This window comes from Rousettus aegyptiacus, unplaced genomic scaffold, assembly GCF_014176215.1.
Source record: "Rousettus aegyptiacus isolate mRouAeg1 unplaced genomic scaffold, mRouAeg1.p scaffold_m13_p_5, whole genome shotgun sequence".
In the NCBI taxonomy this organism is placed as follows: Eukaryota; Metazoa; Chordata; class Mammalia; order Chiroptera; family Pteropodidae; genus Rousettus; species Rousettus aegyptiacus.
This window is the reverse complement of record NW_023416308.1, coordinates 115,066,803-115,079,111: the sequence shown is the minus strand read 5'-3', so window position 1 is coordinate 115,079,111 and position 12,309 is coordinate 115,066,803.

Here is a 12,309-nt window from a genome sequence, read left to right as displayed (position 1 = left end):
TCACTGGAGGACGTGCACATTAAGTTTGGAGACAGGAAAAATCCAGGATAAGTCTACTGTCACCAGAAAGTGACGACGCTGTCAAAAAGGATAGGGCAAGTCCTAAAGACCCAAGAAGACCGCGTACAGGGGCTCCCTTTTGCAATGTTGAAATAACTGAGCCTCAAGGAGAAGCATAAGGAGGAAGAGGAGAAGGCAGGAGGAGATGGTAAGAATGAAGGGGGAACATGGTTACCCGAAGAAAGCCGAGTGCGCGAAATTCCAAGAATTTGTAATAACATTCAAAAGAGAAAAGTTAATACTCTAAGTGTTTAATTCTCCCCGAAACTGGGGAATTAAAATTAAAAAAAAAAAAGCAAATGATTTTTTCGTGTTTATTTCTAACAAGTAGAAGAATGTTTGTATATTTGAGCTTGTTGTTTCTTCTAGTAAGTATATGCCTGTCTATAAGTAATTAATACTCATTTTTTTCCCATTTGTAAGGAAGGAAGGGAGTAAGACGATTAACCTTGAAAGAGTGGGGAGTGTATGAAGATCAGGAGGACTCATCAGCAGTGATAATAAATCTGGTAGGTCAGAGTTCCAACAGTGAACCAGCGCTGGCGGTCACAGGAAATGGCCAAATCCTTGAGGTGGAGGTCCACAGCAGGTCCCAAAGTGGTTAGCTGACTGACAGACCCACCCACCAAGGTAACAGGAAGAGAACCGACTGCTCAGACTCCATCCCCCGTCTCCTAGGAGATAAAACTCCCCATGTGACCCTGCTAGATAGAGTAAGATGCCCACCAGGCAAACAAACTTTTTCAACAATGCTAACAGACAGGTTCAGCATAAACATAATGACAGGACACCAGCCAAAGAGCATTCTGAAGGAACACCCCCCCACACCCCCCGGGGGAGGCTCTAGGCTATAAAATCCAAAAATCCACTTGATGCATCCTTCAAAAGACAAACAAAGTGGGAAGCTAAGCCTAATAATAACCAGTGGCTTGGACCTAAATCAGCTTGGGAGTCCTCCGTTCCAACTAAAAATCGATCCATTTATATATAACCCACTTTATTTAGCCTCGGTTGGTTTGAGGATATGTGGCCAAAACTGCCAATTAACCACCAACACCCGTTTTCCCCTTCTTCCAGAGTAACGGAATTCTGGCCGCCCAGGAGAAAGACCACGTGCTTCAGCCTCGCTTTCACTCAGCGGCAGAGTTTTCTGGAGATGGGACGCGAGCAGAAGTCAGGCACAGAGCCTCCGGGTTGTGGTTTTTAAGTTCTTAACCAGCGTGTTAGGTGTTATGTTGCCCCTTGCTCCAGCTTGTCCTTCCGCCGTCCCTGGGGGCTTGCCTTTGGGGTCGTCATGATCCAAAATGGTACAGCCCTTTCCCTGTCTGCATTCTACTTGCCGGGAAGGGAAGGGAAGAGATGCAGAACAGAGCCTCGGAGGCGCCTTCGAGATCCCAAACTCTTAACCCTGTGCTCTGCTGCCCTCTAGTGGAATGAGAGATCTGGCACTTGACAGGGTTGTCGAGTAATTGCATTCACAAGGCAGAGAGCAGTGAGTGCCAACCGCCACCAGGACGCCACGGGTCGGTGTGCAAAAAGAACGAAATTGGGTTCTTCTAGCAGAATCTAGAAGCGGAGGGATGTCGATCATTCTCTGCCACGTGGCTCAGGACTCTCACCACTTTCATGAAAAGCACTGAAAATCCCCGTCGGTTCCTTGCCTGCGTTTCTGTATATGTCTGTCATCTGCATCATCAGCACATCGGCTGGGCGCTCACAGAGTGTCAGGCACAGTTCTGTCTCTCTCTTGAGATCAAGACGAACAAGCTCCTTGCGCTCACAGATTTATATGCTAACGGCAAGGAATGGAGACAGGAGCAGGGGACGGAAAAGTTAGCAAGCTGGACATAAATGAACGTGAGTGGTACCAGATGAAAAGTAAGCCGGGGCCAGACTGGGCGGGGCTGTGAGCAGGGGCAGAAGCTTGAGGAGGGGTTTAACGCAGGCGCCATAGTCATGGAGCCGGGTTCTAAAACACTACTCTGGCTTCTGGGTGGAAAAAGGCTTGTAGGGGACAAGGGTGACAGCAGGGGAACCAGTTGAGACCCGCAGAGGCTCAGGCGAGAGGGGGAAGGTAGCAGCGGGAGGACTGGGCTGCGCTGTGAAGGCAAAGCGGCCGGAACTTGCTGGTGGATTAGACCGGGGAGGCGGCGTTGAGAGCAAGTGGGGAGATCCAGGATTTAGATGCGGTTCTCATTTCAGACCAGAGGTTCCTTCTTTCTTAATATATCCTCTTGTTTTCTTAGCAAAATCCCAACTTAAGGAACTATCTAGGACAGGCGGCGGTCCCTGACCTTTTTGGCACCAGGGACCGGTGCTCCTATGAGAATCTAACGCCTGATGATCTGAGGCGGAGCTGAGGCGGTGATGCTGGCGCTGGGGAGCGGCTGCAAATACAGAGGAAGCTTCACTCGCTGGCTTCCTGCTGCCCTGTACTGGTCCACGGCCCAGGGGTTGGGGAGCCCTGATCAGGAGACTAGACTCAATGAATCCCACCTAACACCGAGATGATTCTCGATCCAAGAGTGGGCAAAAGCAGGTAGAAGCCCTCTTCTGGGACTGGCTCATTTCTGCTATGAAAGCTGCCCATTGAGCCCATATGGCCCATGGCCTGGAACAGAGTGAGACAACCCAGCTCCCTCAAGGCATGTAGGGGCTGTCAGTCCTTGTCCCAAAAGCCACCATCCACGAGACCTTAGAGACACCTTGGAATAAGCCCTTCTAGAAACCCTAAGGCCATCTTCTCCTCCCAACCCCTGTCAACAGCTCACAGCTCGGTGCTCTGCGACAGGAAACAGCCCTGCACCCTCTGCTCAGCTGCTGATTCTGGACCATTCCCCTGTCCAGGTTAATCTTCCAGACTGAGCTGATTCAACTCAGCACAATGTAGGACTGTCTGGCTGGTTCTGCAGAGGTGCAGGGAGCAGGGGTGAGGCCGAGCCCACAGCAGAACCAGAGACCTGGACCTGGGCCCACCTGGCTTCTCTGCTGTGAGCTCTTGCTTCGTGTGTCCAGCCCCTGCCTAACTGGTGCCCTGGCCACCGTCCGGCTTTACCTTCGACAGGCCCATGGTCTGCGCTGGTCTTCTGCAGACACTGTGACGAGGATCGTAAATAGAGGACCTGGAACAGCACCTTCCCTTTCCTCTGGGCTCTCTGCCAAGGTCCCACAACCAGAGGCACAGTGGCCTCTGCTGGACTTAACAGAGGTGACAAAACCAAGCCTTTTACCCTCGGCCCATCACTGCCTCATCTATGTAAAAAGAGGCCAAGAAATTCCAGAGACTGTTCCCAGTGAGAAGTTCTTCCTGGCCCAGGAGGGAGAGGGGTGTGTGCATACATCCCCCCCCCAAAAAAAATAAACACTTTGCAAGCCAGGCGAGGGGGACTCGGGAGCACCCCTCGGAGGGTGCGGGGTTGCCAGAGGGGTCCCTGGCACCTCATCCCCACCTTCACCTCCCTGCCCTGCATTCTGGCTGAATCGCTGACAACCAGGGCACCTGAGTGTGTAGGGAACGGTGCGGGCAGAGTTCCCAGGGGAGCACACCCAGCAGCACACTCGGCGAGCAGGACGGCAGGGTGGTCCGGGAGCCCTCACCCCACCCGTCTGCTCTCATCCCTCCTCCCCGCTGGACCCCGAAGGAGCCAAAGAGCAGCCGCTAGCAGTGGGAAAGGAGGAGAAAGAGAGGGAAGACACCCACCAGGACCACCCGCCAGGACCGCACACCCGCCGCCCCTCCCCCACTGCAAGAAACCAGGTCCGCTTGAATATAAGCTTATATTGGCTAGGAGGTAAATGCTTTTATTTCCGTAGGGCCAGGCTTATTTTTCGACTTGGCAAAAACAATTTCTTTTTTTTTTTTTTTTTGCCTAACTTTTTATAAGAATTTTTAAACACACAGACAGGTGGAAAGAACAGCGCAACAAACACCCATGTGCTCATCACGTAGATTTGAAATGCGTTGACATCGTGTGTGGTCAGGGGCAGCTGGACCATTCGAAAGCAAGCTTCAGACATCACGACGCGTCACTCCGAAGTCCTTCAGCGTGCATCTCCTGAAAGAATTGGACTTTTTAATGACCGAAATTTAAATTGATCTAATACCTGAAAGAAATCAACAAGTGTCTACTTAACTGACATCTGTTCGAGACAAGGAAGAGAGAGAGACGGAGCCAACATTAGGAGGGCGGCCGGAGGAAAACAGAGAAGGCGAGGCCGTCCCGGATGACGACGGACACCACGAAGCAAGAAAATAAAACAGATTAGAGGTGATAAAAGTCCAACCAGGAGGCGAGGCATCAGTGGAGGATGTGGTCAGGAGCGACCTCTTTGGGAAGAAAAGGTGACATTTGAGCTAAGACTCGAAGGAAAAAGAGAAGTCACCGGTTCGAGACAACTGAGAATTCCGTGTTCAAGGAACAGTAACCAGCAAGGTCCAAGGCCTGGAGGCAGAAAGGAGCATGGAGCGATAGCTTGGGGGAGGGAAAGGGACAGAAAGTACGGAAAGAGGAGGGGGGGTCCAGGGCCAGATCTAATATGCCAAGGAGAGGAGTGTGAGGAGAACTTTAAGCAGGAGAGTGACTCGATCCGGCTTATGGTTTTAGGTACTCTGGCTGCTGAATTGAAAAAGACTTGGGCAGGAGGGTCGAGCGTGAGGCACCCCCAGGCAAGGGAGGATGGAGGCCTGGCCCAGGGTGGTGGCCTGGACCCGGTTGGTGGCAGCGAGGTAGGCATCACTGCCCCCCATCTGTAAAGATGAGGAAACCAAGGCTCTGAGAAGCTAAGTGATCTGACCAAGGTCACGCAGCTTTGTTTCAGGTCCAGGATTTTTGGGAGGAGTGTGGGGGCACATCTTTTATTGTGGTAAAATACACATAACATAAAATGTACTATTTTGAACACTTTAAGGGCACAGTTCAGTGGTACTAAGTGTATTCACCTTGCTGTATAACCATCGCCTCTATTTCCAGAATTTTCTCATCATCTCAAATAGAGCTTGTGTATCCATTCGGCAAGGGCTCTCCATCTCCTCCCCACCCGGCCACCCGCAGTCTCTATTCTACTTTCTATGGGTGTGAATTTTTGTAGTCTAGGTACCGCCTATCAATGCAGCCGTACCATATCCGCTTTTTTGTGTCTGGCTTATTATTTTGCTCAGCATAATGCTTTCGAGACTCATCTATGTCGTAGCATGTACCAGAATTTCATTCCTTTTTAAGGCTGCATGGTATTCTATAGTGCGCGCGTGTGTCACGCTGTGTTTATCCGTCATCTGTCAATGAAGGTACAGGATTTTTACCAAGCTCTGTTGATTCCAACCCTGTTCTGATGGGCTCGGCTCCAAGACCTTCAGCGGAACCCGGTGCAGTGCCTGCTGTGGCCACCAGAGGGCACATGGGGATCCCGAGGCGGGCGGGCGGCAGGCGCTGGATGGTTTGTGTGGGGAAGAGGAACCTGGAGCTCAGCCTTTTGCACGAACAATCGAACAATGGAACAATCGTACACACAAAATATGCAGATGAGAGGCAAGCTAGCTGAGAGGAAGGCAACCAGACTACAGTGTCAGCCTCAAATGGAAGAAAGGGGGAGGTCAGGGTGGGAGGGGCCTCCGTCATTCTGGTCCAACCCTCAAGACCTTCACCAGCCACCCATAGCTTCCTCTCCTGGTGCTGTAGAGCTCAGTGGGGCAGGCAGGGGAAACTGAGTCCCGTGAGGCTCTGGCTCCCATTCCTGCCTTTCTCCAGCAGCTAAATGACCCCCAGGCTGTGGCTTGCCGTTTTAGAAACAAGGAAACTGAGGCTTGAACTCATTTACCGATCGTCCAGAACAAGCGGACGAGGCACGATCTGAATGCTGCCACGTGGTCCTCGTGAAATTCTCGTCTCCATGCTCAGCGCTCCGGTTTCTTCCGCCACACGTTGGGACACCTGCTCTTTCCGCCACACGTTGGGACACCTGCTCTTTCGGCCTCGTTCCCCGCTTCGTCTTGTTGGCTGGCCTCTCCGCCCGGGCCATGAACAATGGTGTGTGGCCCTTGAGGCTGGTCTGACCACCATGGCCTCCCTCCTTCTGGGCCTGTGAGCACGCCCCCCAAGTTTGTCCTGGCTTGTTCTGGCAGCCACCTCATGTGAACCAAAATTTCCATCAGCTCAAATCCCTCGACTTTTCTGGCATGTGCTGCTCGTTGCTAAGCCATTTCTCCCCTCCCCAGCCCCCCACCCCGCCACCAGCATCCATGTGCAGCTGGGGCCTTTGGATCCGAGTCTGGGAACTGACATTTATCCCTGTCAAATTTCATCTTGTTCATTCATCTGGCAAACATTTGTTCGGTGCCCACGCCGTACCAGGCACTGGGAGAGATAGCACCAAAGACAAGTCCCTTGTCCTTAAGGAGCTCGCACTGCCATTAATCACAGCGGCAGCCACCAGCTAGTGAGGGCCTTGAGGGCCTGCTATGTGCCTGGCACTGTGCTGGGTGCTTCCCGCGGGCTGTCTCCCTTAACCCTTGTAGCGCTGCAGTGCACGTGGCACGCCCCCCGCTCACAGATGGGAAAACCAAGGTTCGAAAGCTTCGTGCGACCTGTCTGCAGTGGCCTACCAAGAAAGCGGCAGGCTTTGCACTCGGCCCTCCATTCGCTTCGGACGCTGATTCTGTCCTACGCAGACCGCCCTGCCTCCCAGCTCTGGGTTCTCTGCAAACCTGATCGACGTCCATCAACCGCACCGACGAAACTAGGATGAGGTCAGAGCCCTGGGGCGCGCTGCCGATGGTTCCGCCACCTACGGTTCCGTACCCTGTGGGTTCAGCAGATACAATGCACCTGACTGTCAACCGCCTGACCATCCTCCTGCTCCCACCCGCAGCCCAATCACTCCCCTGTCCAAGCAGCTATGGCTCTGGCTGCTGGCACCTTTGCCATCCAACTGGTCCCCAGGGCCAAGTTCTGGGCATGGAGAAGCCTTTCCTGCGTTATGGTCAAGCTTCGCCTGCCATCGTCCCTCCCCAGGAGGGAGACTCGAAGCCCGAGGACCAGGAGAGGCAGCTGAGTTGGGACCGCTCGGGCTCTGAGCACCCCCCCACCCCCACGCCTCGCGTCTGTGGCTTCTTCTCTCCTGTACCGTCTGCTCCCGGAGGCTCAGCCCATCTTTTCCACTCAGCTCTTCTGCCAAACCGAGGGAGACCAACTGCGGAGCAGGCCTGCACGAGGGCTGTGGGCAGGAAACAAGACGAGCAGAATCAATGTGCTGCTCAGTGCGGAGTGGGGGGTGGTTTGTGATATGGGTTCCCAGTGCCCAGCCAGGACCCAGGGACGCCATACCCCATGACAGCGTGTGGGCTTACTGCCTCACAGGACCACATGTGCCCATCCTCTGCATAACTTAGATGGTTGGAACTATCAAATGGTGCCCATTTTGCAAGTTTGGAAACTAAGGTCAGACAAGCAGTGTCCACAGCGGAGCAGCACCTCTGCTTAAGACCGCTTCCAACGAAGAGATCGAGGCCTTGTGGACAAAGGGCATCTGCTGACTGGAAACTCGGTCAGCTCCGCGGTGAGCCCAGTCAGCAGTAAATGTGACAGAGCAGGCCTGTCCTCACGGCGCTGGCAGGGGAGCTAGACAATAAACAAGTCCATAGTTTCAGGCAGTGACAAATGCTAAGAGCACAAAGCCTGGGGGAGAAGGCGTTGCCAGAATTGAGGGGGTCCCGGCTGCTCTAGCCAGCCTGGTCCTGGAAGGCTCCTCCGAGGAGGTGACATGTGAGGATCTGAAAAGAAGCTGGCCTTGGGAAGAGCCGCGGTAAAGACGCTAAAAAAGGAGCGTAGCAGTGGTCCAAATCCATCCGCCCACCGCGGATGACTGCAGACAGGAAAGCACGTGCCTGTGAGCTGAGGACTCAGTGGGGACGCATGTGGGACGGTGTCCTCAGAGTGCCTGACACCTGGAGCGGACTCCATGGATGCCTGTCCGCTCCACTCAGGGTCTGCAAATCCCCCACGGCAAAGCTCTGTGTCTTCAACACCTCTCCGCACAAGGCCCAGCCCAAAGCAGGTGCTAATAAAGGTTTGCCAGGTGAACCAACTCCCAAAGGACCTGCTCACCGGATCCTGAGGTCCAGCAAGGAGGCAGCAGCAGGAAGTCCTACCTTATTCCCCCCAAGAATCCCTTGATGAAGTTTGTGGCTCCTTTAGGTGGTAGAAGCAGAAAAGACAAAGGGATTCTAGAAGGTGGGAGGAGGGGTCGCCTACACAATTGGAAAATTTCACACGGAGTCCAGATTTCAAGCTATTTTTAAAATATCTGAAGATCTGGCAACCCCGAGCCTGCATATATCCCCATGGCAACGCCAGCCGGCGCAGAGCGGCCGCTGCCCCCTTCGAACTGGACATGCGCTCTGCGCTTCTCCGCGGACACGGCGACTCGCCATTGCCCACACCTACCTAGCCCACCTCACTCGTTCACGTCACCTGGCCGCATGGGCATTTGAGTTTGCCAACCCTGGTGCGGGGGGCGTGGGGACCGTGGCATCCGTTCCAGCAGCCTGCAACTAGGAGAGTCAGACTGAAGTCCCCTCCTTCAAGTTCTTATGGCACTTGTCCAGTGTGCGTGGAAGGAGGGGGGGGTCCCCGATCCACAGAGATCCATCCGTTCGCTGTGCTGGCCTCAGGCGGCAGGAGGCTCCGAGACTCCGCCACCCCGCCAAAGCAAGAGATACAGTTCGCGACGTGCACCAGCAGGGGGCGACTCTCCCCCGCCCCCACCCCCACCCCCGCCGCGGGCCCCTCACAGCCGCCGGGGAGCGCCACTCCCGGGTCTGCTAGAGCACAGTCCATCGGTCATCCTGGGGCCCGGAACGGTCTTCGTGTCCCTTTTCCACTTGGGGTGACACCCGAGGCCCAGCCCGCCTGGCAACAGGATGGGTTCAGCAGTGATTGGCTGGGCGCAGAGACGGCCTCACCGGCCCACCCCAAAGCCCTGCTAGCCTGTGACTCAGGAGCCAAAGGGCACGCCTCTCGACCTCCCTTCTCCCTCCTTTTCTTCCGGGACCGCTCACCCTCCCTGAGGCCTCTTCCCTCAGGGCTAACCCTCAAATGACGTGCTTACTGCGTGCCTGGCACCGTGTTCGAAGCTGTATATACTTTATTTAAAATCCCATCAATCCTATAAGGTAGGTATTGATCCCCATTTTACAAGTGGAGAAACTGAGGCTTAAACAGCTGACCTCACCTGCCCAAGGCCACGTGACTAGCAAGTAGTGGGGTAGGGAGTCACATCCAGGCCTGTGGAGCCCCTCCTCCCTGGACTGCCTTGTTCCCGTGAAGGGAATTTTAGGATCAGCCAGTGGAGGGGGAGAGGGGTTCAGTTAAGCTTTGAGGGCAGGGGGACAGTCCCTTGCTCAGGTCCGGCCTGAAAGCAGCTCACACAGGCCGCCTGTTCCGTGGGAGCTGCCCAAGGGCAGGGGTTGAACCTGGAGCCCCCACAGCAGTAGTGAAGACTTAGGGCTTTAGCGTGGGGACCATAGGGGATAGCTCCTGGCCCTTGGGAGTCTACTAACTGCCTCATTGTCCCCACCTGTGGCCACAGTCTGAGCCCCCCATAGGACAGGTCCCCAGGCAAGCTACGGCTTCTGCCTTGAACACATAAGGAGATGGTGAGCAGGCATCAGAGACGCCTGGGGGGTTCACATGGCCCACTCAACTGAATGGGACATTTATGAGGTGCAAGAGACCCAGACTCTGCACAAAGTGAGTTTAGGCGCCACTGAGCGTGACCATAGGCCTCCGGAGCTTCCCATTCCCACCTACAGGGGGACCAAGAAGCTGGGGGGATCATTGGCTCCTTTGAGACCACAGCGACATCCCAGCCCCAAGGATGGAGGTGACCATCTTGGTTGGAAGAGAGGTTCTGCCCACACTGTATCATTCAATTTACCTCCCATTCTCCCAGCATGCCCTGCATGCACACCTCTGGGACTGCAGGTCCCGCCCCTAATTCCACTTGATCCCCTGCCCAATCATCAATGCCCAGTGTAAATGCCACCTCCTCCAGGCAGCCCATTCTGATCTGATCCCTCAGACCTGGTCCTTCTCTCCCTCTCCTGAGATCGATGGAGCTGTGTAGACCTCTCCTGCGGCACTGAGGTCAATCTTCTTTGCATCACAATTGTTTCTGGGCTGCCATCTTCTCTGACAAGCAGCCCGAAGGTAGGGCGGGCACCATAGCTCTAAGCATGGGTCCTCACACATACAAGGCATGAGACTCATTAGATGGAAGGAAGGGAAGAGGGAGGGAGAGAGGATGGGGAGGTAAACAGATGAACGAAAGAGTGGGTAGGAGGAGGGTGGATGGCCCACAGAAAGTTCAGCGTGGTCCCTGTAATTGGCCAAAACACCCAGACTCCCCCACGGCTCCTGGGAATAAGAAGTCCCTGTTTGGCTTGTCTGATCCCCTCCCCTGCCTGAATGAATTTAAGATGTGGAAAGACTGCACTTTGAGGAAGGTGGAGTCAGATCTGTGTTCCTTTTCCTCGCTGGACCCCAGTCCCCCCCCACATATAAGATGAGGATGTTGGACTGCATGGTTCCTTGAGCCCTTTTGGCTCAAAACACATGTCTGTGCTGGGACCCAGCAGAGAACAGGGGAAACTGGTTAAACCCAGCTCAGCTTGGAGGAAACTCCAGAAGAGTGGAGGCAGGAGATTAAAGGAAGAAAGAGAAAAGAAGAAAAAAAAAAAAAAAAAGGGAGGCTGGAGAAAGGGAAGAAGAAAATCGATTTCCATGTCCAAAATTAAAAATGCATTTAGCACAGATTTCCCAAATGCATAATTTCTTTAAAAAAAAAAAAAGTTAATTTCAACATATTGAATTTAAGATCGCAGCATGTAAGAAGCGATGGATCCTCTAATATAATAGAAATGCTGAAGGCAGGGATGCCCTTGGGAGAAGGCTGAGCTGGGAAGGATGGGGGGGGGTGTTGTGGAGGGGGCCACTTTCACTCCACCCCTCCCCCACTTTAGCCAGACCACCCCCCTCTGGTATCTGCTTTATATATTGATCTGATGAACCCGATATGTTGTTTGAATAAGAGACTTTTCTGGTGTGTTCTCTTTAAAGCCATTTAACTAATGAAGGGAAACAAGAGGCCCAGAGAGAGGTGATTTGCCCAAGGTCATACAGCAGGTTCATGGGCACAGTCCCCATGGGACTGGCTAATAGAATGCCTTGGTTCAGATGTAATGAATCCAAGCACATCCAGGCACATACAGCCACCGGGGGCCAGAGGAAGGGGGGCTGCCCCTGACCGGGCAGCTTGGACATCTATTATCTGGCTCACTTCCAGCAGCCTCTGTGGGACGTCATCAGGCTCCTTTAAACAGCATTCCACTAGGACAGGAACAGACGGATAACTCAGGCCCAATTAGGAACCAGAAAATCTTGCAGAGGGCATATGCCCAGGACAGGGGGGCTCCGGGCAGTGGCCCAGCTCTCCACAAGACTCACAGTCGAAAACCTTCCTAAAACAACCCCTTGGCTGCCTCGGAGCATAATTTAATCTTCCTTTGATGACTCCGGATCTCACTCTGCCTGGGGCCACTCAGAACATCAATTACTGCTGGGCCCAGGTGGGGAGCAGAGAGGAGGGGCCGGACCTGGGTTACCAACTGACCCTACCCTGGGGTGGGGGTTGGGGAGAGAGAGAGACCCAGGAAACTTCAGGGGGAGGAGCCTAGCCAGAGCTGGCGAGCTGGATGCTGCCTTCTTGCTGGAGAAGGGGGCCCAACCAGAAAGGGGAGCCCCAGGTGGGCCCTCCGGTCACCGCACCACCCCTCCCCTCCCCCACCCAGAGCAGGTGGGATGGGGCAGGTCCCAGGGATCTCCAGAGGGAGAGGTACAGAGGTGAGCTAGTGGTAGTCAGGCAGCAGTACTATCGAAGACCAGGCTGGGTGACTTTGCTACGGGAGAGGCAGGACGGTGCCCCTAGAAAATGTTGGCTTCGAGGGACAGGAGCGAGCTCAGGGCCACGCTGCCCCTGCCTTGACACTTGGCTGGAGGATGGTGGGCTAGTTACTTAACCTCTCTGTGCCTCATTGCCTAATTTATAACGCTGGGATAGCAACAGGCTGCTGTGAGGGTGAAACGAGCCTCGTGTTGGTTGCTAGAAAACGGGGACCTAGACCACGACCCCCCGATGAGGGCCGCGTGGGGGTGGGGGGTGGGCACACGACAGCAGCTCCCGGAGCTGGCTCTCCCG